The following is a 27932-nucleotide window of genomic DNA, read 5'->3' on the forward strand; positions in this document are numbered from 1 at the left end:
CCCCCTCCCTTTGACGCCCCCCCCCTCCCTTTGACGCCCCCCCCTCCCTTTGACGCCCCCCCCCCTCCCTTTGACGCCCCCCCCCTCCCTTTGACGCCCCCCCCTCCCTTTGACGCCCCACCCCTCCCTTTGACGCCCCCCCCCTCCCTTTGACGCCCCCCCCTCCCTTTGACGCCCCCCCCCTCCCTTTGACGCCCCCCCCCTCCCTTTGACGCCCCCCCCCTCCCTTTGACGCCCCCCCCCTCCCTTTGACGCCCCCCCCCTCCCTTTGACGCCCCCCCCCTGCCTTTGACGCCCCCCTGCCTTTGACGCCCCGCGCGCACACACTGACTGACTGCCGCACGCACGCACACACTGACTGACGCGCACACAAAGCCTGACTGACGCAAGCACACACTGACTGAGGCACACACTGACTGTGTGTGCGTCAGTCAGTCTGTGTGTGTTTGTGTTTCTGCCTCAGACTCACTGACGCGCGAGCAAACACACAGTGACTGACGCACACACGCTACATGAAGCTGTAAAGGAGGGAGGGAGGGGGGGGACTGGATTGATGTGAATGGGGGACAAACAGAGAGAGGGGGGAGGAGAGAGAGGAACGGGAACATTACATCCCGGGCAACGCCGGGTCTCTCAGCTAGTATATATATATATACAGTACTGTATATGCACATCAATGATAGTATAGGCCGGCGGGGGCGAGATGTGTTTGCAGCAGAGAGAGATCCGATGCTCTCTCTGCGCAAACATCGGCACATTAAAAATTATTTAAAATACATTTTTATTCATAGTGTAGATGTGCAGGGGGTCTCCGGAGCTGAACCGCATTGGTTTCAGGTCTGGGGACCCCCTGCTTCCCGAGATACAGCCCCTTTTATGAGGTGCAGGTATCCCTCTGCATTTAAAGGTCCCGATCACGTGACCGCGGCATGTAAACCAAGCAGAGGGATACCGGCACCCCCTAAAGGGGCCTGTATCTCGGGAAGCAGGGTGTCTCCAGACCTAAAACCACAGCGGTTCAGCTCCGGAGACCCCCTGCACATCTACAGTATGAATAAAACACATATATAAATAAACACTCATTCCTTACCTTTGCGGCTATGTGCTACGGTAACGAAGCAGCATGACTGTATTTTTAATAATATTGTACAGTGAGCAGGGGGTACGCTGAGCCACAAATCAAAGCTCAGGGGACCCCCTGCTCCTGCACAATATTATTAAAAATACAGAAATGCTGCTTCATTACCATAGCTGATAGCCGCTAAGGCAATGAAGGGGTTAACCCACCGTGCCCGCTTTATTGTGGGAAGCGGGGGTGGGTGAAGGGGTTATTTGGCCCTTGGTGTGAGTTTAGGACTTGCGGGGGGGTTGCAGGTGCACTTAACCCCTTCACGGCCGTAGCAGTTAATACCGATATGGTCAGAAAGGTGTTAACCCCTCCCGCTACCCCCCCGCAAGCCCTAAACAACCACCATTGGGGCTAATACCCCCTTCACCCACCCCCGCTACCCACAATAAAAAAAATTCACACACAGCAGCCGCCCAAAAAATAAATAAATAAATCTAAATAAATAAATAGATGAATATAAATAAAGAAATTTAAAATACATTTTTATTCATAGTGTAGATGTGCAGGGGGTCTCCGGAGCTGAATCGCGTTGGTTTCAGGTCCAGGGACCCCCTGCTCCCCGAGATACAGGCCCCTTTATGAGGTGCCAGAAAATAAAATTTAAAACCAAGGCTAACCCTTACAATACCAAGGATTACATCTATCTAATTGTAAAAAACATTATACTGTACACACATTGAAGCATTGCAATAAACAACATACAGTACAGTACATCCCCTGTATCTCCCTGCCTTAAGTGTAATCTGTGTAAGGCCCCCTCCCCCTAATGTTTCTCTTAAATCTCCTTGCCTTGAGTGTAATCTGTGTAAAGCCCCCTCCCCCTAATGTTTCTGTTAAATCTCCCTGCCTTGAGTGTAATCTGTATAAAGCCCCCTCCCCCTAATGTGTCTGTTAAATCTCCCTGCCTGTGTTGCTGTGAGTGCAGTTTATGTAAATGTGGGGAGGGGGAGTGGGTTATAACCCCACCTCCTTGACTGTGATCTGTGTAAAGCCCCCTCCCCCTAATGTGTCTGTTAAATCTCCCTGCCTGTGTTGCTGTGAGTGCAGTTTATGTAAATGTGGGGAGGGGGGGGGCCCGATGTGCATACTGTGAGGTCTAACCACCCTCAACCACTACCCACATACCCTTACCCCTCCCCATCCTGGCAATGGCCCTTCTGCTTCTGCAAAACAGACACAAAAATTAAAACATCCAAAGTAATGTCCCCTAACCCCTTAATCACCATAGCGGTTATTAACCGCAACAGTCATTAAGGGGTTAACCCACCCTCACCCACCACTCGGGACGCCTACATACCCTCCCACACAAACCCCTCACCCCGTGAGGCCTAACCACCCTCACCCAATACCCACAAGGGAGGCCTACCCACATACTGTTGGGGAAACACCCCCCATCCCCAGTACCCACAATAAAAACAATACAGTGACCAACAATAAACATCATTATATTTATTAAATACATTACCCACCCCCTGTTCCCCCCCATAAATACAAGATGTATCCTTTTACAAACAGGGTTCATAACGCAGTCCCACGCGAGTCCCCGGTGGGATGGCGGGGCACCTGACAGACCTACAGGGTACCAGCAACCCTTTTCAAACAGGTTCTGGAGGCCTGCTGGTGGGTCCCGCCAGCACCATGGCCCCCAGGTAGTCTCCTTGGGTCACTGTGGGCCACAATTGGGTCCACACGGTAGGCCCAAGGATGTCTGGGAGCCCCGGGTCAGACCCACAGGGTTCTGCGGGGCCTCGGGTGGTTCCCACGGGGGTCTGGGGAACTCACGGGTGCTCACTAAGGGTCCACGGTGCCCCCACAGAAGTGGGACCACACATCTTCATCCCCGCACCTACGGGTCGGCGGTGCCCCCACAGAAGTGGGACCACACAGCTTCATCCCCGCAGACTACGGGTCCGCGGTGCCCCCACAGATGTGAGGCCACTGCTTCATCCCCGCATGTGGCACCCGTGGAACCACCAGCCTGATACCCGTAAGATACCCGAGAAAACCGCAGGTGATCTCCAGAGGTCTCACGCGGAACCACGGAACAAACCCTGAATGTAAAAAAAATAAACCTGGCCTATACATTCAATACATACACCCCCCCCCAACACCTACAGTACAATAATGTGCAAAATAACTATTATCCAGATATGGATAATAGATTAATTGCCCATTATTAAAAACATTAACTAGCATATTCAAATAAATAATAAAGTGCTACTGACCTCATCAAGAAGAAGTCTCCGTCGCCAGCAACATTCTTGTCTTGTCCACAAATTACATTGCCAAAACAAAGCCAATACATTGCAATTACATTCAGATATCAATTAACCCCTTAAACACCTTATCGGATAATAACCGCAAAGGTAATTAAGGGGTTAAGCAACACTGGCCCGAAACCCACTTTCACCCATGAATTTGTACAGTGGCTTCGTCATGCAACTATATATATATATATATATATATAGAGATATATATATATATATATATATATTTATATATATATATATATATATATATATACACAGAGAGAGATATATATATATATATATATACAGTATATACACACACATGATGAACCAATATACAAATAAATGTAGAAGGGTTATCAAAACCATACTGTACTACAAATAACACTTCTCCATACAGACACACTACATTACAATGAATTTCCTTTAATAATCCTAACTGATCTTACAATCCAAATCAACAAATGATCCCTATTCTGATTGGCAGGGCGTGGCCGAAGATGGAAAGAAGACCCCGCCCCGCCCAGAAGAAGATAGAAGAAAGAAGAATACAGATGAAAATGAAGATGGATTACAATTAGAAGACCCGTGGATTGATTTGGATTTTTAGTTTAATGTTTATTTTTTTGTATGGTTTATTATTTTATGGGTTCCTGTACCTGGTGGATTGGTTCGTGAGTAAGCTGTGCAACGGGAGTCGTTGGGGGCAAGTAATGGTAAGTGAACTAAAGAAATGTATTTTATTTAACTTGTTAATTTTTTTAAAAGCTTTTTTAACATGTGTATTTTTTTTGTGGTATATCATTTCTTGCAACTGTATGTATGTATGTATATATGTCTAGAGAGATATATACTTACAGGGTAAGAAATGATGTTGTTTTAAAAGCTTTCTTTCATGTGTTTTAAAATAATTTGTCTATGCTGCTATGCTTTATTGTGTGTTTAAAGTATTTTAAAATTAGATAGATGTAATTGTTGATATTGTATTGTGTGCTTGTGTTCAGGGTTTTCCTTGGTTTTAAAGTTTGTATTCTGGGTGGTACTTATATTTTTTCACATGCTAAATTGTTCTGCTCCAGGCGTGAATTAGTTAATTGTTTCATTGTTCAGGATGGACTGTCAATTGTTTAGGGATGTAAATAATGATTGCTAATTGATTTTTGTTTACTTGATTGGTTAAAATAGTTTACTTATTTGGAGGTACAGTATTTGTATGTAGCTTGCAATGATATTGTTAACATTCATTTGCATAATGTATATGGTGCATAGATTTTATGCATCATTTATACAATGTAAATGCAATGTATTGATTGGAATGTGATGTTTTTCATTGGCATTTGATGATTTAGATTGTAAAATCAGTTAGGATTATTAAAGGAAATTAATTGTAATGTAGTGTGTCTGTATGGAGAAGTGTTATTTGTAGTACAGTATGGTTTTGATAACCCTTCTACATTTATTTGTATATTGGTTCATCATGTGTGTGTTTATACTGTATATATATATATATATATATATACATATATATATATATATATATATATATATATATATATATATATATGTTGCATGATGAAGCCACTGTACAAATTCATGGGTAAAGGGTGGGTATCGGGCCAGTGTGGTTTAACCCCTTAATTACCTTTGCGGTTATTATCCGATAAGGGGGCCTATGCAGAGAGCAGCGCTATTTCAAAACTCGCCATTTTTTGGAGAAAATCGCGCAGAAAACAGCAGAAAATGGCGAGTTACGAAAAACGCGCCAATTTTTTTTTTCTATTTCTAAAACTCGCCTCGTGGCTGGCGAGAACCTCCATCTCGCCAGTTTTAAAAATATCCTTATGCAGAGAGGCGCGAACGGCATCTAGCGGCTGTTCGCGCCAATAAAATGGCGCGATTGTCTCCTTTTTGCCACGCCAGAAAAAGTTGGCAAGAAGCTGCCGCTCGCGGCCATAGCAAAGGGAAAAAAAAGACGCGAATTTTTATTAACACATTTCTGCAGCGCGCATCTCGCCAATTTAAACTCGTCACACGCATTCATGTTAAACATAGCAGAATTCGCACATTTCTGCATATGGAGAATAAAACTCTCCAAAAAAGCTACTTTTTATTAAACTCGCCAATTTTAAAATTCGCTGCTCTCTGCATAGGCCCCAAGGTGTTTAAGGGGTTAATTGATATCTGAATGTAATTGCAATGTATTGGCTTTGTTTTGGCAATGTATTTTGTGGACAAGTCAAGAATGTTGCTGGCGACGGAGACTTCTTCTTGATGAGGTCAGTAGCACTTTATTATTTATTTGAATATGCTAGTTAATGTTTTTAATAATGGGCAATTAATCTATTATCCATATCTGGATAATAGTTATTTTGCACATTATTGTACTGTAGGTGTTGGGGGTGGGGGGGTGTATGTATTGAATGTATAGGCCAGGTTTATTTTTTTTACATTCAGGGTTTGTTCCGTGGTTCCGCGTGAGACCTCTTGAGACCACCTGTGGGTTTCTTGGGTATCTCACGGGTATCAGGCTGATGGTTCCACGGGTGACACATGCGGGGATGAAGCAGTGGCCTCACATCTGTGGGGGCACCGCGGACCCGTAGTCTGCGGGGATGAAGCTGTGTAGTGCCACTTCTGTGGGGGCACCACCGACCCGTAGGTGCGGGGATGAAGATGTGTGGTCCCACTTCTGTGGGGGCACCGCGGAATCGTAGTGAGCACCCGTGAGTTCTCCAGACCCCCGTGGGAACCACCCGAGGACCCACAGACACCTTTGGGTCTGACCCGGGGCTCCCAGACATCCTTGGGCCTAGCGTGGTGACCCAATTGTGGACCACGGTGACCCAAGGAGACCACCTGGGGGCCATGGTGCTGCCGGGACCCACCAGCAGGCCCCCAGAACCTGTTTGAAAAGGGCTGCTAGTACCCTGTAGGTCTGTCAGGTGCCCCACCAGCCCACCGGGGACTCGCGTGGGGCTGCGTTATGAACCCTGTTTGTAAAAGGATAAATCTTGTATTTATGGGGGGGCACAGGGGGTGGGTAATGTATTTAATAAATATAATGATGTTTATTGTGGGTCACTGTATTGTTTTTATTGTGGGTACTGGGGGTGGGGGGGGGGGTCCCCAATGGTATGTGGGTAGGCCTCCCTTGTGGGTATTGGGTGAGGGTGGTTAGGCCTCACGGGGTGAGGGGTTAGTGTGGGAGGGTATGTAGGTGTCCCGAGTGGTGGGTGAGGGTGGGTTAACCCCTTAATGACTGTAGCGGTTATTAACCGCTATGGTTAATAAAGGGGTTAGGGGACATTACTTTGGATGTTTTAATTTTTGTGTCTGTTTTGCAGAAGCGGAGGGGCCATGGCCAGGATGGGGGTGTTAACGGTTTGTGGGTAGTGGTTGAGGGTGGTTAGACCTCACAGTATGCACATCGGGTCCCCCCCTCCCCACATTTACATAAACTGCACTCACAGCAACACAGGCAGAGAGATTTAACAGACACATTAGGGGGAGGGGGCTTTACACAGATCACAGTCAAGGAGGTGGGGTTATAACCCACTCCCCCTCCCCACATTTACATAAACTGCACTCACAGCAAAACAGGCAGGGAGATTTAACAGACACATTAGGGGGAGGGGGCTTTATACAGATTACACTCAAGGCAGGGAGATTTAACAGAAACATTAGGGGGAGGGGGCTTTACACAGATTACACTCAAGGCAGGGAGATTTAACAGAAACATTAGGGGGAGGGGGCCTTACACAGATTACACTCAAGGCAGGGAGATACAGGGGATGTACTGTACTCTATGTTGTTTATTGCAATGCTTCAATGTGTGTACTGTATAATGTTTTTTACAATTAGATAGATGTAATCCTTGGTATTGTAAGGGTTAGCCTTGGTTTTAAATTTTGTTTTCTGGTTGGTACTTATATATTGATTTTTGTTTACTTGATTGGTTAAAATAGTTTACTTGTTTGGAGGTACAGTATTTGTATTTAACTTGCAATGATACTGTTCACATTCATTTGCAGAATGTATATGGTGCATAGATTTTATGCATCATAAATACAATGTAAATGCAATGTATTGATTGGGACGTGAGGTTTTTCATTGGCATTTGATGATTTAGATTGTAAGATCAGTTAGGATTATTAAAGGAAATTTATTGTAATGTAGTGTGTCTGTATGGAGAAGTGTTATTTGTAGTACAGTATGATTTTGATAACCCTTCTACATTTATTTTTATATTGGTTCATCATGTGTGTGTGTATATACTGTGTATATATATATATATATATATATATATATATATATATATATATATATATATATTCATGTATTTATTTATTTATTTAGATGTATTTATTAATTGTGGGGCTGCTGTGCGTGAATTTTTTTTATTGTGGGGAGCGGGGGTGGGTGAAGGGGGTATTTGGCCCTTGGTGTGAGTTTAGGACTTGCGGGGGGTTGCGGGTGCACTTAACCCCTTCACGACCGAAGCAGTTAATACCGCTATGGTTGTGAAGGGGTTAAGTGCGCCCACTACCCCCTGCAAGACCTAAACAACCACCGTTGGGGCTAATACCCCCTTCACCCACCCCCGCTACCCACAATAAAATAAAATCACACACAGCAGCAGCACAATTAATAAATAAATCTAAATAAATAAATAAATACATGAATATAAATAAATAAATTTAAAATACATTTTTATTCATAGTGTAGATGTGCAGGGGGTCTCCGAAGCTGAACCGCTTTGGTTTTAGGTCTGGGGACCCCCTGCTTCCCGAGATACAGGCCCCTTTATGGGGTGCCGGTATCCCTCTGCTTTGTTTACATGCCACGGTCACGTGATCGGGACCTTTAAATGCAGAGGGATACCGTCACCTCATAAAGGGGCCTGTATCTCAGGGAGCAGGAGGTCCCCGGACCTGAAACCAACACGGTTCAGCTCCAGAGACCCCCTGCACATCTACACTATGAATAAAAATGTATTTTAAATTTATTTATTTATATTCATGTATTTATTTATTTATTTAGATTTATTTATTTATTTTTTGGGCGGCTGCTGTGTGTGAATTTTTTTATTGTGGGTAGCGGGGGTGGGTGAAGGGGTATTAGCCCCAACGATGGTTGTTTAGGGCTTGCAGGGGGGTAGCGGGAGGGGTTAACCCCTTCATGACCGTATCGGTATTTACTGCTACGGCCGTGAAGGGGTTAAGTGCACCCGCGACCCCCCCGCAAGTCCTAAACTCACACCAAGTGCCAAATACACCCTTCACCCACCCCTGCTACCCACAATAAAGCGGGCACGGTGGGTTAACCCCTTCATTGCCTTAGCGGCTATCAGCTATAGTAATGAAGCAGCATTTCTGTATTTTTAATAATATTGTGCAGGAGCAGGGGGTCCCCTGAGCTTTGATTTGTGGCTCACTGTACAATATTATTAAAAATACAGTCATGCTGCTTCGTTACCATAGCACATAGCCGCAAAGGTAAGGAATGAGTGTTTATTTATATATGTGTTTTATTCATACTGTAGATGTGCAGGGGATCTCCGGAGCTGAGCCGCTGTGGTTTTAGGTCTGGGGACCCCCTGCTTCCCGAGATACAGGCCCCTTTAGGGGGTGCCGGTATCCCTCTGCTTTGTTTAAATGCCGCGGTCACGTGATCGGGACCTTTAAATGCAGAGGGATACCGGCACCTCATAAAGGGGGCTAAACCAACGCGGTTCAGCTCCGGAGACCCCCTGCACATCTACACTATGAATAAAAATGTATTTTAAATAATTTTTAATGTGCCGATGTTTGCGCAGAGAGAGCAGCGGATCTCTCTCTGCTGCAAACACATCTCGCCAGGGGACGGCCTATAGTATCATTGATGTGCATATACAGTACTGTATGTGTATGTTAGGGATTATAAGGGTTGTTGTTATACAGTATATACTGTATATATACAGTATATAGTGCATTACAATTCATGAATTTCTCGGCTTCAAAGACAACAGCTCGCAAACGCCCCCATGAGTTTTTACACGGCATTGCAGTATTGCAGCCAGCGAGAATAAAATGCTTAAATCACAGCCGCGAAAATAACGCAATATACCCAGGGAGAAAACGACACAAAACTGCAGATAACCGGGATAATCTGAAATTCGCGGAGCTAGCCGAGTTAGAATAAAGTTGGTCGCCACTGTATATTTTGTATATTTATATTTATATTACAACAGTATATATATTTTGTATATTTATATTTATATTACAACAGTGTATATATTTTGTATATTTATATTTATATTACAACAGTATATATATTTCATATATTCATATTACAACAGTGTATATATTTTGTATATTTATATTTATATTACAACAGTATATATATTTTGTATATTTATATTTATATTACAACAGTATATATATTTTGTATATTTATATTTATATTACAACAGTGTATATATTTTGTATATTTATATTTATATTACAACAGTGTATATATTTTGTATATTTATATTTATATTACAACAGTATATATATTTTATATATTTATATTACAACAGTGTATATATTTTGTATATTTATATTTATATTACAACAGTATATATATTTTGTATATTTATATTTATATTACAACAGTATATATATTTTGTATATTTATATTTATATTACAACAGTGTATATATTTTGTATATTTATATTTATATTACAACAGTGTATATATTTTGTATATTTATATTTATATTACAACAGTATATATATTTTGTATATTTATATTTCAACAGTTTTATATTACTGCATACTGTATTAATAGAACAATATATTGTATACTCTTGATCTACTGTTTCTAATTTTTTTACTTACCGGAATGTTTTTCTTTACATTGTAGGGAGACAACTCTTCTGGTGGACAAAATAAATGAGGAGAATGATGAGAGGAGTGCATTAAGGGTCAAATACACGCTGCAGGAAAATCACAATCTCGCTGTATCCGAGACCAGCATAAAGAAGATGAGACGCAGCATTGGATGGAAATATGAACGTGTGAGGTTAGTACTGGACAGTACAGGAGGTAAAAGTGTTGTTTAGGAAACTGTACTGTACCGCTAAAATTATTTATTCCTTGTCATTACAGCGCGTACCCCATGATAAGGGATGCAAACAAAATCAAAAGAGTGGTCCAGGCCCAGGCATGGATCAACAGAGGGGAAACTTTCCAGGATTGCATCTTCACTGACGAGTCTACTGTGTCGCTGGATAGATTTGCAAGCTTTGCATTCCACAAAAAAGGGCGCATATCTATGAAGCCGTGGCCAAAACACCCTGTGAAGTTGCATGTGTGGGGTGCCATCTCTAGGCGTGGACCAGGATGCATTGTCATCTTTGAAGGTAAAATATATCAAATATAATGTAGCCTTATGCACTGTACTTTACTAGTGTAGCCTTACTGTATGCAATGTACTGTACTATTGTGCAGTTTTTTGAGCACTTTTCTTTTCTTGCTATAGGAATCATGAATAAAGCTTTCTTCCAAGACAACATTGTCCCTGAGATAGTGCAATATATCCCACGCGAGTTCCCGAATGGTCACCGCTTCTACCAGGACAACGATCCGAAGCACACCGCGTCAACAGCGCATATCCTTGAGCGCGGTATCAACTGGGTGAAGACGCCAGCGGAGCAAGTGCGGTAACCGTGTCTCATTTGTTTCCCACAGTTTTTACTGTGTACTGTATCTCTTAAACTAATTGTCCTTTTTTTCCAATGTCAGATCACCAGACTTCAATCCGATCGAAATGGTCTGGCATCAGCTGAAGGACCATATCCGGAAAGTCGCGAAACCCTCCAAAAAGAACGAGTTGTTGAAAGGCATAATGAGTTTTAGGAACGATGTACTCACCGTGGAATGCTGCAATAAATATATAGACCATATTGCCACTGTGTTGCCCATTGTCATCGCGCGTAATGGGCAAGCATCAGGAAAGTAGTACTGTATTGTAAGTACAGTATGATACAGGTAAGTATGGCACAGATTTTTTCTTTCCCAATAGTCACAGTATACAGTAGTTACAGTTTTTCTTTACAGAGAGCAGCACCAGCCATCAGGTTACAGTACATAGTATTTAATAGTAGTCAGAGTATACAGTAGTTCCAGTATAGAGTAGTTTGACAGTACTACAGTAACTGCCTACTAACTGCTCAATTTTTTTCTTTCCAGAGAAAGCAGCACCTGCCATCTACAGTAGTACTACACATCGCACATTGCCATAATACAGTACGCATATAACTGCACTAATTTTTTGTTTTCTTGTCGTTTCAGGAAAAAAGGGTGGCCTTGGGGGAGGTGGGGTTTTGTGACCTGTCTAATCTGTTTGTACAGTAAAATGTACAGTATATAAACAGCAGTAATGATGTACACAAAACCTCTCCTCTCTCAATGAACTACTGTACTGTAACCAGAATGAGGAACAAGATAAAGATGGAAAAAACAATATTACTATATATATATATATATGTATATATATATATATATATATATATATATATATATATATATATATATATATATATATATATATATACATATATATATATATATATATTTTATACATTACAGTATATATTATTAAATAATATACTTATAAATGTGCATTATTCATGTTTCCCCATGTTTTAGAAATGTTTTCTAAATGTTTAGCCAATTTCAATCTGCCAAAAGAACTTAATAAAGACTGCATTATGTATTATTCATGATTATTTTTATATTTGTATTTTTTGGTTCCTGATAAAATAAAATAAATATTTATTCACATTCCTGCTAGTCATAATCATTTACAACAACCACAAACCACCCCCACCCCTACAGTACACCAATAAATCAGTTAATGGTTTTTTTAACTCACAATTCTCACAATGCTGTGCAAATCGGATTTACATTTCAAAATCGAGAAGGGATTTTCCAAAGCGTTACCGTAAACAAAGCCTCAAAGGGTTGGGGGGCGGGGGGTGATTACACGCAGGCGCACTGAGTTTTGTAGGTCGGCTATGGACGGATTAAGAACACAATGGCAATATTCAGAAAATTAAAGACTCTGTGGAGAGAGGGGGTTGGGTGACTCATGCGCAGTAAGCAGCAAGCTCCCATCTCTAAAAGGATAAGAGTACACGCAGACGCAGTGAGGCGATTGACGCTCGGCTAGGGATGGATTAAAAACCCAATGACTAACTAACTTCAGAAAATGAATGACTCTGTGGAGGTGTCTGTCGATAAGAGTTTGTGTGTGCGTGGGGGAGGGATGAAGGATTAGTTGTCCAGCAGTTCAAAGTATTAACATACTGTACTGTAGAGTACAGTAATTTCAAAAGGCAGTTCATCATAATACTGTAATTTGATCCCTACACCCCCAAAATACAGTACATAAAAAGCACACAAATCAACCATGTGCAGGCAAACGCACAGATTTAAAATCGTAATATCAAGATTGTTTTTGCAGGCTTGTGGATAAAATAACAGTTAAAAAATCATAATTAAAATGTTTTGGGGGGGCACTCAAGCAAGCAGTGGTGGGTGAAGTTACAGGTGCATCTCAAATAGAATTACACGCAGGCTCAGTGAGGCTTTGTAGGTCGGCTATGGAGGGATTCAGAACACAATGGCAATTTTCAGAAAATTAACGACTCTGTGGAGAGAGGGAGTTGGGTGACTCATGCGCAGTAAGCAGCAAGCTCCCATCTCTAAAAGGATTTGAGTACACGCAGGCGCAGTGAGGCGATTGACGCTCGGCTAGGGACGGATTAAAAACACAATGGCAAGATTCAGAAAATTAACGACTCCGTGGAATTTCAAATCCTTGAGCTAGCGTTCATGGGGGAGGGGCCTGCAGGGTACAGCTGCATAAAGTTCAAAGCTAAAGACATACTTTGATTTCAAAAGGGAGTTCATCATAATAATACACCCCCAAATACATTACGTAAAAAGCACACAAATCAACCATGTGCAGGGTCGCAGTCAAAAGCTACAGCACAGATTGAATATCGTAATACAGTAAGATGGGTTTTGCAGTCTCTTGTGGAGAAAAAAAAATTACAATAAAATGTAAAAAAAAATTTGGGTCACTCACTCAGGCAAGCATGCAGTGGTGGGCGAAGTTACAGCCGCATGCGCAGTAAATTCCTGCTGTCAAGCAGGAATGTGATTGAAACCAGACACACGTTCAAAGGAATGGTGTGGGAGAGATGTACTGCATTGCACAGAAGATAAGCAGTTAATTATCCTGAGCGAGGGGAGAGCGCTGTATATGTCGAAATGTGACACAGTTACAGTATTGTACACACCTATGCGTTTCAACAATTTTCAAATGTGACATACCGTACAGCAGCACAGCACTGCAAATGCATGTATACTTTAAATATGCAAATTTACAATTACTGCGCGCGCACACACAGACTGTGTACTGACGTAGGTTGAACCGCGAAGGTATTAGACTTCCAAGACAACAGCTCGCAAACGCCCCCCTGAGTTTTTACACAGAATTGCAGTATTGCAGTCGGCGAGAATAAAATGCTAATATCACGAGCGCGAAAATAACGCCGTTCACTCCGGGCGAAAACGACAAAAAAACGCACCTAACCGGGATAATCTGAGAACCGCGGATCTAGCCATCTTAGACTCAGATCGGCCGCCACTGTAGTGTGTGTTGTCTCATACAATACAGTTCCACATTATGTCTCTTCTCCTTGCTGTTCATTTTACATGTACTTTATTATCTGGTGAATGAAAACTTCCAGACATTATCAAGATTCTCCATTGGAATTCATGAAAATCAGTTTTTTTTTGTTTGAATTTTACCAACTTCTTGTGAGTAGGTTTTACATTCTTTTCTTAACTTTGAATCACTGTTTTTTACATATTTTTTTTGTGTATATTTGCACATATCATGAGCACTGTACCCCTTTGGGTCCTGTTTGTTCCTTGTTTTATTGCTCTATGTATATAATGGCCAATATATTTGCCATTACATACATAGGAAAGATAGGGCTAATGCCAACCTTGAGTAGATGATAAAATATTTTCAATATTTCTGCCATTAATTAATTTCTAATAAATATAGAAATGTGTTGAATGGCCATTAATACCCAAAAATGCGGTATTAGGTCTCTATTTTTTGTCAGATACAAAATTTGTAATGGAACAAGAAAAAGAGAGTATTTTTATCGAGGCAACGTTGATGTATTGCACTAAAAAAAGAATGCACTTTTTGTGGCGATAATACCGCATTTGTAGGTTACTGCTGCTTGATGTATCCGGGCTAATATCTTTTGACTCTGAGAGATAAACAAGTGATTTTGTATTGTATAACTAAGCATTTCTTATGATTTATGTTTTTTTTTAATGATTTTTAAAGATTGCTTCTTTCCAATATCAATAGCATTATTGTAGACTGCAGCGTGGAGGTGATTTGTAATGTTGCTTTGCTTAAACTTTCTATCACTAGAAAATTGTTTATACACTTTACAAAATGACAAAATTCAACAATAAGGTACAAAAGACCATTGATTTTAATTGCCAAATTCCATTTTGTGGCAAAAATCTATGTAAACATGACAAAGCAAGGTGGAATAGGTTTCAACATCTCTATTATTAGGCCAAACAAATATAAAATATGAAGCACATGTTCTTCTGTTATGCTGTGAGAGAAAAACTGAAACCCTCTGTCCTCATACAATGTACTATAGTGAGCACTAAATTCAGAAGGAAATTGTTCAGTCCGCGCTCTTGCTCTTTATGGATGTGGAATGTTGATTCCTCTCTGTTCTATTGCTGCTCCTGTAATTCGAGGCGTCTTCCCCCACCTCCAAAATGGATTCCAACAGAGAACTCCGACGGCGATACCAAATAACCAAGATAAAAAGGAAACACAAGAGCGCACCAAGATAAGAGAAATAAAGTGTATTACCAATAATAAAAGACAGTAACCACTTACATAGAGTTAAACTTTAATAATCCCCGATCTCGACGATGACTTCTTTTGTGGGGCATCACATTAGGTGTACAGGGGCAATTTCAGTCCTTAGAAATCAGTCCCGTCGCTGGGGCTGTCTCAGTAGGAGGTCTGACAGCGCTACGGAGATAGCCCCAGCGCGCAGGACTGATTTCTGAGGACTGAAATTGCCCCAGTACACCTAATCTGATGCCCCACCAAAGAAGTTATCGTCGAGATTGTCTGGGATTATTAAAGTTTTACTCTATGTAAGTGGTTACTATCTTTTATTATTGGTAATACACTTTATTTCTCTTATCTTGGTGCGCTCTTGTGTTTCCTTTTTTTCTTGAGCACTAAATTCAATCCACATAAATGGAAGACAATGCAGCGTTAATGGCAGACTATACTAAAATCAAGAACATATTTAATGTGAGTTTTTTCTGGAAATGGTTTCAAATATATACTCTTCACATGTTAACAGGAATATGATTATAGACACTATGTTACAAAAATGATTTTCAACCCATACATTCAATGCTTCAAAAGGCATTGTATCGAAAGACAAGAAGGCGAGCAAGATTAAAGATATAAAGCAGTCATTGCAAAAGCATCTGACATTGATTTGCAATAGTAGGACAAAACCCATTTAATAGAATATAAAGAAGAAAAAGTTAGTAAGTGCTCTCTTCTCCCAGCTGTCGCACATCTTTTCCCAGCAGCTGCAAGCCTCTCCATGCTGCCCATGGGGGGTAGAGATACCCTCATTCCGTGACACATTGTTAGCATTCTGGAATCTTTAAAACTCAATACCACTACATTAGGTCCTGTTTATGACCTGCACTAATTATAATAGAAGTTGGGGATAATTATATGCACAAGAGGTGTTTCTGCTGACAATGCCTATTCTCAAAGGTCTGTTAATGTTTACACAAGCACTACATGTTATGTTAGTTAAGTCATACCTAAAGGTAGCATTACTCCCTCCAAGACCCTGAAACATAGCTTTTAAAAGAGAGACACTCCTATCTACAACAGGTGAACACACCTTCACCCACCCCTGCTACCCACAATAATGCGGGCACGGTGGGTTAACCCCTTCATTGCCTTAGCGGCTATCAGCTATGGTAATGAAGCAGCATTTCTGTATTTTTAATAATATTGTGCAGGAGCAGGGGGTCCCCTGAGCTTTGATTTGTGGCTCACTGTACAATATTATTAAAAATACAGTCATGCTGCTTCGTTACCGTAGCACATAGCCGCAAAGGTAAGGAATGAGTGTTTATTTATATATGTGTTTTATTCATACTGTAGATGTGCAGGGGATCTCCGGAGCTGAGCCGCTGTAGTTTTAGGTCTGGGGACCCCCTGCTTCCCGAGATACATCTCCCTTTAGGGGGTGCCGGTATCCCTCTGCTTTGTTTAAATGCCGCGGTCACGTGATCGGGACCTTTAAATGCAGAGGGATACCGGCACCTCATAAAGGGGGCTAAACCAACGCGGTTCAGCTCCGGAGACCCCCTGCACATCTACACTATGAATAAAAATGTATTTTAAATAATTTTTAATGTGCCGATGTTTGCGCAGAGAGAGCAGCGGATCTCTCTCTGCTGCAAACACATCTCGCCAGGGGACGGCCTATAGTATCATTGATGTGCATATACAGTACTGTATGTGTATGTTACGGATTATAAGGGTTGTTGTTATACAGTATATACTGTATATATACAGTATATAGTGCATTACAATTCATGAATTTCTCGGCTTCAAAGACAACAGCTCGCAAACGCCCCCATGAGTTTTTACACGGCATTGCAGTATTGCAGCCAGCGAGAATAAAATGCTTAAATCACAGCCGCGAAAATAACGCAATATACCCAGGGAGAAAACGACACAAAACTGCAGATAACCGGGATAATCTGAAATTCGCGGAGCTAGCCGAGTTAGAATAAAGTTGGTCGCCACTGTATATTTTGTATATTTATATTTATATTACAACAGTATATATATTTTGTATATTTATATTTATATTACAACAGTGTATATATTTTGTATATTTATATTTATATTACAACAGTATATATATTTTGTATATTTATATTACAACAGTGTATATATTTTGTATATTTATATTTATATTACAACAGTATATATATTTTGTATATTTATATTTATATTACAACAGTATATATATTTTGTATATTTATATTTTTATTACAACAGTGTATATATTTTGTATATTTATATTTATATTACAACAGTGTATATATTTTGTATATTTATATTTATATTACAACAGTATATATATTTTGTATATTTATATTTATATTTCAACAGTTTTATATTACTGCATACTGTATTAATAGAACAATATATTGTATCCTCTTGATCTACTGTCTCTAATTTTTTTACTTACCGGAATGTTTTTCTTTACATTGTAGGGAGACAACTCTTCTGGTGGACAAAATAAATGAGGAGAATGATGAGAGGAGTGCATTAAGGGTCAAATACACTCTGCAGGAAAATCACAATCTCGCTGTATCCGAGACCAGCATAAAGAAGATGAGACGCAGCATTGGATGGAAATATGAACGTGTGAGGTTAGTACTGGACAGTACAGGAGGTAAAAGTGTTGTTTAGGAAACTGTACTGTACCACTAAAATTATTTATTCCTTGTCATTACAGCGCGTACCCCATGATAAGGGATGCAAACAAAATCAAAAGAGTGGTCCAGGCCCAGGCATGGATCGACAGAGGGGAAACTTTCCAGGATTGCATCTTCACTGACGAGTCTACTGTGTCGCTGGATAGATTTGCAAGCTTTGCATTCCACAAAAAAGGGCGCATATCTATGAAGCCGTGGCCAAAACACCCCGTGAAGTTGCATGTGTGGGGTGCCATCTCTAGGCGTGGACCAGGATGCATTGTCATCTTTGAAGGTAAAATATATCAAATATAATGTAGCCTTATGCACTGTACTTTACTAGTGTAGCCTTACTGTATGCACTGTACTGTACTATTGTGCAGTTTTTTGAGCACTTTTCTTTTCTTGCTATAGGAATCATGAATAAAGCTTTCTTCCAAGACAACATTGTCCCTGAGATATATCCCACGCGAGTTCCCGAATGGTCACCGCTTCTACCAGGACAACGATCCGAAGCACACCGAGTCAACAGCGCATATCCTTGAGCGCGGTATCAACTGGGTGAAGACGCCAGCGGAGCAAGTGCGGTAACCGTGTCTCATTTGTTTCCCACAGTTTTTACTGTGTACTGTATCTCTTAAACTAATTGTCCTTTTTTTTCCAATGTCAGATCACCAGACTTCAATCCGATCGAAATGGTCTGGCATCAGCTGAAGGACCATATCCGGAAAGTCGCGAAACCCTCCAAAAAGAACGAGTTGTTGAAAGGCATAATGAGTTTTTGGAACGATGTACTCACCGTGGAATGCTGCAATAAATATATAGACCATATTGCCACTGTGTTGCCCATTGTCATCGCGCGTAATGGGCAAGCATCAGGAAAGTAGTACTGTATTGTAAGTACAGTATGATACAGGTAAGTATGGCACAGATTTTTTCTTTCCCAATAGTCACAGTATACAGTAGTTACAGTTTTTTCTTTACAGAGAGCAGCACCAGCCATCAGGTTACAGTACATAGTATTTAACAGTAGTCAGAGTATACAGTAGTTCCAGTATAGAGTAGTTTGACAGTACTACAGTAACTGCCTACTAACTGCTCAATTTTTTTCTTTCCAGAGAAAGCAGCACCAGCCATCTACAGTAGTACTACACATCGCACATTGCCATAATACAGTACGCATATAACTGCACTAATTTTTTGTTTTCTTGTCGTTTCAGGAAAAAAGGGTGGCCTTGGGGGAGGTGGGGTTTTGTGTCCTGTCTAATCTGTTTGTACAGTAAAATGTACAGTATATAAACAGCAGTAATGATGTACACAAAACCTCTCCTCTCTCAATGAACTACTGTACTGTACACAGAATGAGGAACAAGATAAAGATGGAAAAAACAATATTACTATATATATATATATATGTATATATATATATATATATATATATATATATATATTTTATACATTACAGTATATATTATTAAATAATATACTTATAAATGTGCATTATTCATGTTTCCCCATGTTTTAGAAATGTTTTCTAAATGTTTAGCCAATTTCAATCTGCCAAAAGAACTTAATAAAGACTGCATTATGTATTATTCATGATTATTTTTATATTTGTATTTTTTGGTTCCTGATAAAATAAAATAAATATTTATTCACATTCCTGCTAGTCATAATCATTTACAACAACCACAAACCACCCCCACCCCTACAGTACACCAATAAATCAGTTAATGGTTTTTTTAACTCTCAATTCTCACAATGCTGTGCAAATCGGATTTACATTTCAAAATCGAGAAGGGATTTTCCAAAGCGTTACCGTAAACAAAGCCTCAAAGGGTTGGGGGCGGGGGGTGATTACACGCAGGCGCACTGAGTTTTGTAGGTCGGCTATGGACGGATTAAGAACACAATGGCAATATTCAGAAAATTAAAGACTCTGTGGAGAGAGGGGGTTGGGTGACTCATGCGCAGTAAGCAGCAAGCTCCCATCTCTAAAAGGATTAGAGTACACGCAGACGCAGTGAGGCGATTGACGCTCGGCTAGGGATGGATTAAAAACCCAATGACTAACTAACTTCAGAAAATGAATGACTCTGTGGAGGTGTCTGTCGATAAGAGTTTGTGTGTGCGTGGGGGAGGGATGAAGGATTAGTTGTCCAGCAGTTCAAAGTATTAACATACTGTACTGTAGAGTACAGTAATTTCAAAAGGCAGTTCATCATAATACTGTAATTTGATCCCTACACCCCCAAAATACAGTACATAAAAAGCACACAAATCAACCATGTGCAGGCAAACGCACAGATTTAAAATCGTAATATCAAGATTGTTTTTGCAGGCTTGTGGATAAAATAACAGTTAAAAAATCATAATTAAAATGTTTTGGGGGGGCACTCAAGCAAGCAGTGGTGGGTGAAGTTACAGGTGCATCTCAAATAGAATTACACGCAGGCTCAGTGAGGCTTTGTAGGTCGGCTATGGAGGGATTCAGAACACAATGGCAATTTTCAGAAAATTAACGACTCTGTGGAGAGAGGGGGTTGGGTGACTCATGCGCAGTAAGCAGCAAGCTCCCATCTCTAAAAGGATTTGAGTACACGCAGGCGCAGTGAGGCGATTGACGCTCGGCTAGGGACGGATTAAAAACACAATGGCAAGATTCAGAAAATTAACGACTCCGTGGAATTTCAAATCCTTGAGCTAGCGTTCGTGGGGGAGGGGCCTGCAGGGTACAGCTGCATAAAGTTCAAAGCTAAAGACATACTTTGATTTCAAAAGGGAGTTCATCATAATAATACACCCCCAAATACATTACGTAAAAAGCACACAAATCAACCATGTGCAGGGTCGCAGTCAAAAGCTACAGCACAGATTGAATATCGTAATACAGTAATATGGGTTTTGCAGTCTCTTGTGGAGAATTTTTTTTTACAATAAAATGTAAAAAAAAAATTTGGTCACTCACTCAGGCAAGCAAGCAGTGGTGGGCGAAGTTACAGCCGCATGCGCAGTAAATTCCTGCTGTCAAGCAGGAATGTGATTGAAACCAGACACACGTTCAAAGGAATGGTGTGGGAGAGATGTACTGCATTGCACAGAAGATAAGCAGTTAATTATCCTGAGCGAGGGGAGAGCGCTGTATATGCCGAAATGTGACACAGTTACAGTATTGTACACACCTATGCGTTTCACAATTTTCAAATGTGACATACCGTACAGCAGCACAGCACTGCAAATGCATGTATACTTTAAATATGCAAATTTACAATTACTGCGCGCGCACACACAGACTGTGTACTGACGTAGGTTGAACCGCGAAGGTATTAGACTTCCAAGACAACAGCTCGCAAACGCCCCCCTGAGTTTTTACACAGAATTGCAGTATTGCAGTCGGCGAGAATAAAATGCTAATATCACGAGCGCGAAAATAACGCCGTTCACTCCGGGCGAAAACGACAAAAAAACGCACCTAACCGGGATAATCTGAGAACCGCGGATCTAGCCATCTTAGACTCAGATCGGCCGCCACTGTAGTGTGTGTTGTCTCATACAATACAGTTCCACATTATGTCTCTTCTCCTTGCTGTTCATTTTACATGTACTTTATTATCTGGTGAATGAAAACTTCCAGACATTATCAAGATTCTCCATTGGAATTCATGAAAATCAGTTTTTTTTTGTTTGAATTTTACCAACTTCTTGTGAGTAGGTTTTACATTCTTTTCTTAACTTTGAATCACTGTTTTTTACATATTTTTTTTTGTGTGTATATTTGCACATATCATGAGCACTGTACCCCTTTGGGTCCTGTTTGTGCCTTGTTTTATTGCTCTATGTATATAATGGCCAATATATTTGCCATTACATACATAGGAAAGATAGGGCTAATGCCAACCTTGAGTAGATGATAAAATATTTTCAATATTTCTGCCATTAATTAATTTCTAATAAATATAGAAATGTGTTGAATGGCCATTAATACCCAAAAATGCGGTATTAGGTCTCTATTTTTTGTCAGATACAAAATTTGTAATGGAACAAGAAAAAGAGAGTATTTTTATGGAGGCAACGTTGATGTATTGCACTAAAAAAAAATGCACTTTTTGTGGCGATAATACCGCATTTGTAGGTTACTGCTGCTTGATGTATCCGGGCTAATATCTTTTGACTCTGAGAGATAAACAAGTGATTTTGTATTGTATAACTAAGCATTTCTTATGATTTATGTTTTTTTTTAATGATTTTTAAAGATTGCTTCTTTCCAATATCAATAGCATTATTGTAGACTGTAGCGTGGAGGTGATTTGTAATGTTGCTTTGCTTAAACTTTCTATCACTAGAAAATTGTTTATACACTTTACAAAATGACAAAATTCAACAATAAGGTACAAAAGACCATTGATTTTAATTGCCAAATTCCATTTTGTGGCAAAAATCTATGTAAACATGACAAAGCAAGGTGGAATAGGTTTCAACATCTCTATTATTAGGCCAAACAAATATAAAATATGAAGCACATGTTCTTCTGTTATGTTGTGAGAGGAAAACTGAAACCCTCTGTCCTCATACAATGTACTATAGTGAGCACTAAATTCAGAAGGAAATTGTTCAGTTCGCGCTCTTGCTCTTTATGGATGTGGAATGTTGATTCCTCTCTGTTCTATTGCTGCTCCTGTAATTCGAGGCGTCTTCCCCCACCTCCAAAATGGATTCCAACAGAGAACTCCGACGGCGATACCAAATAACCAAGATAAAAAGGAAACACAAGAGCGCACCAAGATAAGAGAAATAAAGTGTATTACCAATAATAAAAGACAGTAACCACTTACATAGAGTTAAACTTTAATAATCCCCGATCTCGACGATGACTTCTTTTGTGGGGCATCACATTAGGTGTACAGGGGCAATTTCAGTCCTTAGAAATCAGTCCCGTCGCTGGGGCTGTCTCAGTAGGAGGTCTGACAGCGCTACGGAGATAGCCCCAGCGCGCAGGACTGATTTCTGAGGACTGAAATTGCCCCAGTACACCTAATCTGATGCCCCACCAAAGAAGTTATCGTCGAGATCGTCGGGGATTATTAAAGTTTTACTCTATGTAAGTGGTTACTATCTTTTATTATTGGTAATACACTTTATTTCTCTTATCTTGGTGCGCTCTTGTGTTTCCTTTTTTTCTTGAGCACTAAATTCAATCCACATAAATGGAAGACAATGCAGCGTTAATGGCAGACTATACTAAAATCAAGAACATATTTAATGTGAGTTTTTTCTGGAAATGGTTTCAAATATATACTCTTCACATGTTAACAGGAATATGATTATAGACACTATGTTACAAAAATGATTTTCAACCCATACATTCAATGCTTCAAAAGGCATTGTATCGAAAGACAAGAAGGCGAGCAAGATTAAAGATATAAAGCAGTCATTGCAAAAGCATCTGACATTGATTTGCAATAGTAGGACAAAACCCATTTAATAGAATATAAAGAAGAAAAAGTGAGTAAGTGCTCTCTTCTCCCAGCTGTCGCACATCTTTTCCCAGCAGCTGCAAGCCTCTCCATGCTGCCCATGGGGGGTAGAGATACCCTCATTCCGTGACACATTGTTAGCATTCTGGAATCTTTAAAACTCAATACCACTACATTAGGTCCTGTTTATGACCTGCACTAATTATAATAGAAGTTGGGGATAATTATATGCACAAGAGGTGTTTCTGCTGACAATGCCTATTCTCAAAGGTCTGTTAATGTTTACACAAGCACTACATGTTATGTTAGTTAAGTCATACCTAAAGGTAGCATTACTCCCTCCAAGACCCTGAAACATAGCTTTTAAAAGAGAGACACTCCTATCTACAACAGGTGAACACACCTGGGACATATGCTAATTGGGATGTGCAAAGTATATTCAACTGATTAAAATGATCATATTTCTCAGGTATTTCATGTGTTTTCAGTTTTGTTCACAATCTCTTCATGGGCCGAATACATCAACCTAAAAATGTGGTTTTAGCACCAAAACAAGTGCCATATTTGTATCGTGTAATACATTAATGTTGCATTACCAAATATAAAGCACTTTTTATCGGATCCATTAAATGCATCGGATCTGAGAAAAAAGAGACATATTACCGCATTTTAGGTTAAAATTGCTGTACATTAAGTTCCGATATTTATCGGAGTGGGATGAACGGCAGAAATACCGCAAATTATCTATCACCTTGTCTGGGACAGCATTACCCCTGTCTTTCCTATGTATGTAATGGCCAATATATATATTGGCCATATAGGGACACATTGGCTGGGTAGCATTGACATCTTAAGAGTGATGCATTTAAAGTGATCATTTTAAGTGAGAATTTATAGTTAGACTATAGTATATATATATATATATATATATATATATATATATATAGCATATGATAAAGAACAATAGGCACTCCGTCTGAAAAGTCAATAAGCTGGGTGCAAATCCTGTATGGTGTAAATAGGCAATACGATACCGTGTGATTACGAATATTAAAGGCAGCACTCCAAAGGGTTGTCAAAAGAATATATTGTTTTAACAAGACATCATTCCAACATTTCGGTCCGCGTACATCACCTTCATAAAGGTCCCGCACGCGGACCGAAACATTGGAATGATGTCTTGTTAATACAATATATTCTTTTGACAACCCTTTGGAGTGCTGCCTTTGATATTTGCCATCACACGATATCGTATTGTTTATATATTGTTTATATATATATATATATATATATTGTGATATATTGTGACAAACGCCCCAGCTCACTCCTACTGGGGTGAGCGGCCATGGAACTCACTGGGGTGAGCGTCCTACCTGAAATACTTGTTCTAACTCCCCAGTACAATATTAAGTTTTCACATGACACGAATATGAACTTTTTTTTTTTTTTTTTTAAGGCAATTATGGACAATAGGTTTCGTCATAAGAGACTATGGGCCTCATGCAGAGAGCAGCGAATTTAAAAATTGGAGAGTTTAATAAAAAGTAGCTTTTTTGGAGAGTTTTATTCTCCATATGAAGAAATGTGCGAATTCTGCAATGTTTGGCATTAATGCGTGTGGCGAGTTAGAATTGGAGAGATGCGCGCTGCAGAAATGTGTTAAAAAAAAAATCGCGCATTTTTTTTTCCCTTTCCTATAGGCGGCGAGCTCCATGTAATTGCCAACTTTTCTTGGCGAGGCAAATAGTAGCAAATCGCGCCATTTTCTTGGCGCGAACAGCCGCTAGATGCCGTTCGCGGCTCTCTGCATTAGGATATTTTTAAAACTGGTGAGATGTAGGTTCTCGCCAGCCGCGCGGCGAGATTTTGAAAAAGAAAAAAAAATGGCGCGTTTTCCGTAACTCGCCATTTTCGTCAGTTTTCTGCGCGAAATTTCCCCAAAAAATGGCGAGATTTGAAATAGTGCTGCTCTCTGCATGAGCCCCTATGCTTGGCAAACATATTTTGTTGCCCTCTATTAGGGAACTATTTTCAAAAATATATTTCTAGCAACAAATTCCTATAACCCAGGATATGATAAATATACTCACAAAACCGGACAGTTTCTATCACCTGTGAAACAAAAAATGTGAGGCGCTTCTAATAAAGGAACAAAAAACTGTGAATAATAATGTGAACAATTATTTTAAAGTGCTCATATGTGATAAAGAATAAAAATGGTGAACTTCGCTGCTAGACCCTCTGTGGAGGAGATCCAGTTCCTCCTGTCATAGAATGGTAGGGAGAAGCTTGTGGGGAGCGCAGGTATCACCACATGTGGGGAAAATATATATATATATATATATATATATATATATATATATATATATATATATATGGTGTAGTGTGTTTAAACAGATTCAGCAATCAAAAACAATAAATCTCGATTGGGGACTCACACTCTCCCAGTTAAAGATAGGCGGTGGATACAACAATGCAGACCCAGTCAGTGGATGATAACAGGAATCAGCAGCATTTTCCCTCGATGTGAAAAGATAACACACTTAGTGCAACATTGCATGTACCAGTTAAATGTTTATCCAGGCAATAATTATTGCACTTACATTAGGCACTATGTGCTTAGACACATAACAAAATCGATGCGCAGCTCGTTCATGCCACCAGCCCTGCTCCCGAGGTTGCGTCGCGTCACTTCCGGTCGGTCCGTGACGTCACTTCCGGTTGCGATCGATCGCAATGATGAAATCACCGGGTGGAGGGGGAGATGATGGATAACGTCTCAAGCTGCTGCAAGTTCAACTCTATGCATTTCGCTGGCTTAGCACTCCTGACGAAGCTGCTAAGCCAGCGAAATGCGTAGAGTTGAACTTGCAGCAGCTTGAGACGTTATCCATCATCTCCCCCTCCACCCGGTGATTTCATAATTGCGATCGATCGCAACCGGAAGTGACGTCACGGACCGACCGGAAGTGACGCGACGCAACCTCGGGAGCAGGGCTGGTGGCATGAACGAGCTGCGCATCGATTTTGTTATGTGTCTAAGCACATAGTGCCTAATGTAAGTGCAATAATTATTGCCTGGATAAACATTTAACTGGTACATGCAATGTTGCACTAAGTGTGTTATCTTTTCACATCGAGGGAATATGCTGCTGATTCCTGTTATCATCCACTGACTGGGTCTGCATTGTTGTATCCACTGCCTATCTTTCACTGGGAGAGTGTGTTTCCCCAATCGTGATTTATTGTTTTTGATTGCTGAATCTGTTTAAACACACTACACCATATATATATATATTTTCCCCACATGTGGTGATACCTGCGCTCCCCACAAGCTTCTCCCCACAGTTTCTATCACCTCCCTGTGTTTTTTTTTTTTTTTACTCTATAATATGAACCTCATTATATATTTACCAACCAAAAAGGGCCATTTTTAAAAAAAAAATACTACAGCCTTGTAATCTTGTTAAAGGCTGTCACCCCTGTATATTAATTGGTAGATTTACCTACATTTTCAATGAAGAGAAAAAATAACATTGCAATATTTACAAAATGCTTATTCTGAGGCCTAATATAGCACTAGCCTATTTGCAAAGTTAAGTGTCCGTGACATAGTCCACACGTGTAACAAAGAAATCGGTCAGTTCCCAAACATTTTTTTTTCTTCACTTTCAGTCCATTACATCCTCTGACTTCATTTCAACGCCCGCTGCATCCTGCAAATGACTGGACTGTTTCTTCAGCAACTGATGAGACACCCAGACCGGATTCTCCTTGGCTCTACACTGTGGTCCAGAGTGGCGAGATCTGGAACTATTCAGGCGCAGCGTTGACCGTCGCTTTTTCTTTTCAATCTTTGAACCTTCTAGGCTCTTCTTACTGAGATGTCTCCTCTCATCAGAAATCTTTGATTTCCCTTTTGGGGCCGTTACCAGGCCTTTGGGTTTTGGAGACCTAATTGCCTCTGTATAAACGGAGTCCATATTAACAATGTCATCAGGATTTTTCATCAAGTTTATGTTTTCAGGAACTGCCACCCACTTGGCTAAAAATCTTCTGTGGTGGCCTGGGTGTGTTCACTAGTTTGATAATCATCTGGACAACGTAATTGAAATTGAGGATCTGGTTTTTTGAATCCCAGATCAGGGAGTATATTCTCAGTATTCTCAGGAGGGTGCCTATCTGTTTCTGGAATATTAGCAGCACAATCAAAGTCAATTCTTCCTCCTTCCTCTTTGTCATCAGTGGGGGCATTGAGTTTACTTTCCCTGGTCTCCTTTTGTGACAGTGTCTCTTTTAGCCTTGGAATCTCTTTCTCCAACTTCATCTTTATAGCAAATCGTAATATTGCAACAGCATTGAATATATGCGTATAGGAACGTACAGCTTGCTTGGTTAGGAGGTAGGATTGATATCCCGACTGAACCACTCTAGCAGTTTCTCCCATGTCCTGGTAGCA

Source organism: Ascaphus truei, chromosome 1 (genome assembly GCF_040206685.1).
Source record: "Ascaphus truei isolate aAscTru1 chromosome 1, aAscTru1.hap1, whole genome shotgun sequence".
NCBI classification, from domain to species: domain Eukaryota; kingdom Metazoa; phylum Chordata; class Amphibia; order Anura; family Ascaphidae; genus Ascaphus; species Ascaphus truei.